A 5,000-nucleotide genomic window follows, 5' to 3' on the forward strand; every position below is an offset into this window, starting at 1 on the left:
GCAGGTTTGGGCCTGGTTAGTACATGGATGGGAGACTGCCTGGGAATACCAGGTGCTTTAATTTTTTTTGGAAAATTTCACGAATTATATAATAATCTTTCATTAAAAAAAAAAAAAGAGTCAATGCCCGATCTCTGAATCTTAGCAGGTTTAGGTCTGGTTAGTACTTTGATGAGAGACTGCCTAGGAATACCAGGTGCTTTAAGCTTTTGGGTTTTCTTTCCTACTTATATAATGTACTGGCGATTAGATTGGCTGCTCTTTAAATAGACCTCTCTTTGCAGCAGTCTTCGCTTACGGCCATACCAACCTGGCTATGCCCGATCTCGTCTGATCTCGGAAGCTAAGCAGGTTTGGGCCTGGTTAGTACTTGGATGAGAGACTGCCTGGGAATACCAGGTGCTGTAAGCTTTTTGGACATTTTTCACTTAGTATATAATAATTTTGCCAAAAAATAGAGTCAATGCCGAGAAATTTACCTCATGAACAGTTAAATGTTCCCTACTTATGCTTATAAACATGCAATATCCTTCTATTTATTTGTTAACCCTCCATGCTAGAACATTCCTGCATCTCACTCAATCCTATTCCATTATCATCTATAGCACAATTGTTTATACACTTATTTATTTGCCAATTTGTAAATCTTTTTTTTTTTTTTTTTTTTGTCTGTGTGTTGTTGTCTCTGTGTACTGGAAGTTTATGTCACTAAAACAAATTCCTTGTATGCGTAAGCATACTTGGCAATAAAGCTCTTTCTGATTCTGATTCTGATCTCTGAATATTAGCAGGTTTGGGCCTGGTTAGTACATGGATGGGAGACTGCCTGGGAATACCAGGTGCTTTAATCTTTTTGGAAAATTTCACGAATTATATAATAATCTTTCATTAAAAAAAAAAAAAAAGAGTCAATGCCCGATCTCTGAATCTTAGTAGGTTTGGGCCTGGTTAGTACATGGATGGGAGACTGCCTGGGAATACCAGGTGCTTTAATCTTTTTGGAAAATTTCACGAATTATATAATAATCTTTCATTAAAAAAAAAAAAAATAAAATAAAAGAGTCAATGCCCGATCTCTGAATCTTAGCAGGTTTAGGTCTGGTTAGTACTTTGATGAGAGACTGCCTAGGAATACCAGGTGCTTTAAGCTTTTGGGTTTTCTTTCCTACTTATATAATGTACTGGCGATTAGATTGGCTGCTCTTTAAATAGCCCTCTCTTTGCAGCAGTTTTCGCTTACGGCCATACCAACCTGGCTATGCCCGATCTCGTCTGATCTCGGAAGCTAAGCAGGTTTGGGCCTGGTTAGTACTTGGATGGGACACTGCCTGGGAATACCAGGTGCTGTAAGCTTTTTGGACATTTTTCACTTAGTATATAATAATTTTGCCAAAAAATAGAGTCAATGCCGAGAAATTTACCTCATGAACAGTTAAATGTTCCCTACTTATGCTTATAAACGTGCAATATCCTTCTATTTATTTGTTAACCCTCCATGCTAGAACATTCCTGCATCTCACTCAATCCTATTCCATTATCATCTATAGCACAATTGTTTATACACTTATTTATTTGCCAATTTGTAAATCTTTTTTTTTTTTTTTTTGTCTGTGTGTTGTTGTCTCTGTGTACTGGAAGCTTATGTCACTAAAACAAATTCCTTGTATGCGTAAGCATACTTGGCAATAAAGCTCTTTCTGATTCTGATTCTGATCTCTGAATATTAGCAGGTTTGGGCCTGGTTAGTACATGGATGGGAGACTGCCTGGGAATACCAGGTGCTGTAAGCTTTTTGGACATTTTTCACTTAGTATATAATAATTTTGCCAAAAAATAGAGTCAATGCCCGATCTCTGAATCTTAGCAGGTTTAGGTCTGGTTAGCACTTTCATGAGAGACTGCCTAGGAATACCAGGTGCTTTAAGCTTTTGGGTTTTCTTTCCTACTTATATAATGTACTGGCGATTAGATTGGCTGGTCTTTAAATAGCCCTCTCTTTGCTGCTGTCTTCGCTTACGGCCATACCAACCTGGCTATGCCCGATCTCGTCTGATCTCGGAAGCTAAGCAGGTTTGGGCCTGGTTAGTACTTGGATGGGAGACCGCCTGGGAATACCAGGTGCTGTAAGCTTTTCGGACATTTTTCAATTAGTATATAATAATTTTGCCAAAAAATAGAGTCAATGCCCGATCTCTGAATATTAACAGGTTTGGGCCTGGTTAGTACATGGATGGGAGACCGCCTGGGAATACCAGGTGCTGTAAGCTTTTTGGACATTTTTCACTTAGTATATAATAATTTTGCCAACAAATAGAGTCAATGCCCGATCTCTGAATCTTAGCAGGTTTAGGTCTGGTTAGCACTTTGATGAGAGACTGCCTGGGAATACCAGGTGCTTTAATCTCTTTGGAAAATTTCACGAATTATATAATAATCTTTCATTAAAAAAAAAAAGAGTCAATGTTCGATCTCTGAATCTTAGCAGGTTTAGGTATGGTTAGCACTTTGATGAGAGACTGCCTAGGAATACCAGGTGCTTTAAGCTTTTGGGTTTTCTTTCCTACTTATATAATGTACTGGCGATTAGATTGGCTGGTCTTTAAATAGCCCTCTCTTTGCTGCTGTCTTCGCTTACGGCCATACCAACCTGGCTATGCCCGATCTCATCTGATCTCGGAAGCTAAGCAGGTTTGGGCCTGGTTAGTACTTGGATGGGAGACCGCCTGGGAATACCAGGTGCTGTAAGCTTTTTGGACATTTTTCACTTAGTATATAATAATTTTGCCAAAAAATAGAGTCAATGCCCGATCTCTGAATATTAGCAGGTTTGGGCCTGGTTAGTACATGGATGGGAGACTGCCTGGGAATACCAGGTGCTGTAAGCTTTTTGGACATTTTTCACTTAGTATATAATAATTTTGCCAAAAAATAGAGTCAATGCCCGATCTCTGAATCTTAGCAGGTTTAGGTCTGGTTAGCACTTTGATGAGAGACTGCCTAGGAATACCAGGTGCTTTAAGCTTTTGGGTTTTCTTTCCTACTTATATAATGTACTGGCGATTAGATTGGCTGGTCTTTAAATAGCCCTCTCTTTGCTGCTGTCTTCGCTTACGGCCATACCAACCTGGCTATGCCCGATCTCGTCTGATCTCGGAAGCTAAGCAGGTTTGGGCCTGGTTAGTACTTGGATGGGAGACCGCCTGGGAATACCAGGTGCTGTAAGCTTTTCGGACATTTTTCACTTAGTATATAATAATTTTGCCAAAAAATAGAGTCAATGCCCGATCTCTGAATATTAACAGGTTTGGGCCTGGTTAGTACATGGATGGGAGACCGCCTGGGAATACCAGGTGCTGTAAGCTTTTTGGACATTTTTCACTTAGTATATAATAATTTTGCCAAAAAATAGAGTCAATGCCCGATCTCTGAATCTTAGCAGGTTTAGGTCTGGTTAGCACTTTGATGAGAGACTGCCTGGGAATACCAGGTGCTTTAATCTCTTTGGAAAATTTCACGAATAATATAATAATCTTTCATTAAAAAAAAAAAAAAAAAAAAAAAAAAAGAGTCAATGCCCGATCTCTGAATCTTAGCAGGTTTAGGTATGGTTAGCACTTTGATGAGAGACTGCCTAGGAATACCAGGTGCTTTAAGCTTTTGGGTTTTCTTTCCTACTTATATAATGTACTGGCGATTAGATTGGCTGGTCTTTAAATAGCCCTCTCTTTGCTGCTGTCTTCGCTTACGGCCATACCAACCTGGCTATGCCCGATCTCGTCTGATCTCGGAAGCTAAGCAGGTTTGGGCCTGGTTAGTACTTGGACGGGAGACCGCCTGGGAATACCAGGTGCTGTAAGCTTTTTGGACATTTTTCACTTAGTATATAATAATTTTGCCAAAAAATAGAGTCAATGCCCGATCTCTGAATCTTAGCAGGTTTAGGTCTGGTTAGCACTTTGATGAGAGACTGCCTGGGAATACCAGGTGCTTTAATCTCTTTGGAAAATTTCACGAATTATATAATAATCTTTCATTTAAAAAAAAAAAAAAAAAAAAAGAGTCAATGCCCGATCTCTGAATCTTAGCAGGTTTAGGTATGGTTAGCACTTTGATGAGAGACTGCCTAGGAATACCAGGTGCTTTAAGCTTTTGGGTTTTCTTTCCTACTTATATAATGTACTGGCGATTAGATTGGCTGGTCTTTAAATAGCCCTCTCTTTGCAGCAGTCTTCGCTTACGGCCATACCAACCTGGCTATGCCTGATCTCGTCTGATCTCGGAAGCTAAGCAGGTTTGGGCCTGGTTAGTACTTGGATGGGAGACCGCCTGGGAATACCAGGTGCTGTAAGCTTTTTGGACATTTTTCACTTAGTATATAATAATTTTGCCAAAAAATAGAGTCAATGCCCGATCTCTGAATATTAGCAGGTTTGGGCCTGGTTAGTACATGGATGGGAGACTGCCTGGGAATACCAGGTGCTTTAATCTGTTTGAAAAATTTCAAGAATTATATAACAATCTTTCATTAAAAAAAAAAAAAAAAAAAATAGAGTCAATGCCCGATCTCTGAATATTAACAGGTTTGGGCCTGGTTAGTACATGGATGGGAGACTGCCTGGGAATACCAGGTGCTGTAAGCTTTTTGGACATTTTTCACTTAGTATATAATAATTTTGCCAAAAAATAGAGTCAATGCCCGATCTCTGAATATTAACAAGTTTGGGCCTGGTTAGTACATGGATGGGAGACTGCCTGGGAATACCAGGTGCTGTAAGCTTTTTGGACATTTTTCACTTAGTATATAATAATTTTGCCAAAAAATAGAGTCAATGCCCGATCTCTGAATCTTAGCAGGTTTAGGTCTGGTTAGCACTTTGATGAGAGACTGCCTGGGAATACCAGGTGCTTTAATCTCTTTGGAAAATTTCACGAATTATATAATAATCTTTCATTTAAAAAAAAAAAAAAAAAAAAAGAGTCAATGCCCGATCTCTGAATCT

The 5,000-nt window shown here is 39.2% G+C and overlaps 7 non-coding genes across 7 annotated transcripts; all 7 read left to right on the forward strand.

Annotated features, from left to right (window-relative positions):
- The first annotated feature begins 292 nt into the window (after positions 1 to 292).
- On the forward strand, positions 293 to 411 carry LOC128003328 (5S ribosomal RNA). The gene has a single exon (XR_008176053.1). It is a non-coding gene; the product is annotated as a 5S ribosomal RNA (ribosomal RNA).
- Positions 412 to 1,234: 823 nt separating this feature from the next.
- Positions 1,235 to 1,353, forward strand: LOC128000871 (5S ribosomal RNA). Its single transcript, XR_008173643.1, has one exon. It is a non-coding gene; the product is annotated as a 5S ribosomal RNA (ribosomal RNA).
- A 658-nt stretch (positions 1,354 to 2,011) lies between these two features.
- On the forward strand, positions 2,012 to 2,130 carry LOC128009957 (5S ribosomal RNA). The gene has a single exon (XR_008181648.1). It is a non-coding gene; the product is annotated as a 5S ribosomal RNA (ribosomal RNA).
- A 499-nt stretch (positions 2,131 to 2,629) lies between these two features.
- Positions 2,630 to 2,748, forward strand: LOC128008468 (5S ribosomal RNA). Its single transcript, XR_008180208.1, has one exon. It is a non-coding gene; the product is annotated as a 5S ribosomal RNA (ribosomal RNA).
- A 358-nt stretch (positions 2,749 to 3,106) lies between these two features.
- Positions 3,107 to 3,225, forward strand: LOC128009958 (5S ribosomal RNA). Its single transcript, XR_008181649.1, has one exon. It is a non-coding gene; the product is annotated as a 5S ribosomal RNA (ribosomal RNA).
- Positions 3,226 to 3,740: 515 nt separating this feature from the next.
- LOC127996063 (5S ribosomal RNA) lies at positions 3,741 to 3,859 on the forward strand. Its single transcript, XR_008168983.1, has one exon. It is a non-coding gene; the product is annotated as a 5S ribosomal RNA (ribosomal RNA).
- Positions 3,860 to 4,232: 373 nt separating this feature from the next.
- Positions 4,233 to 4,351, forward strand: LOC127995198 (5S ribosomal RNA). Its single transcript, XR_008168155.1, has one exon. It is a non-coding gene; the product is annotated as a 5S ribosomal RNA (ribosomal RNA).
- The last annotated feature ends 649 nt before the right edge of the window (positions 4,352 to 5,000 follow it).

Source organism: Carassius gibelio, chromosome B22 (assembly GCF_023724105.1).
Source record: "Carassius gibelio isolate Cgi1373 ecotype wild population from Czech Republic chromosome B22, carGib1.2-hapl.c, whole genome shotgun sequence".
Lineage (NCBI taxonomy): Eukaryota > Metazoa > Chordata > Actinopteri > Cypriniformes > Cyprinidae > Carassius > Carassius gibelio.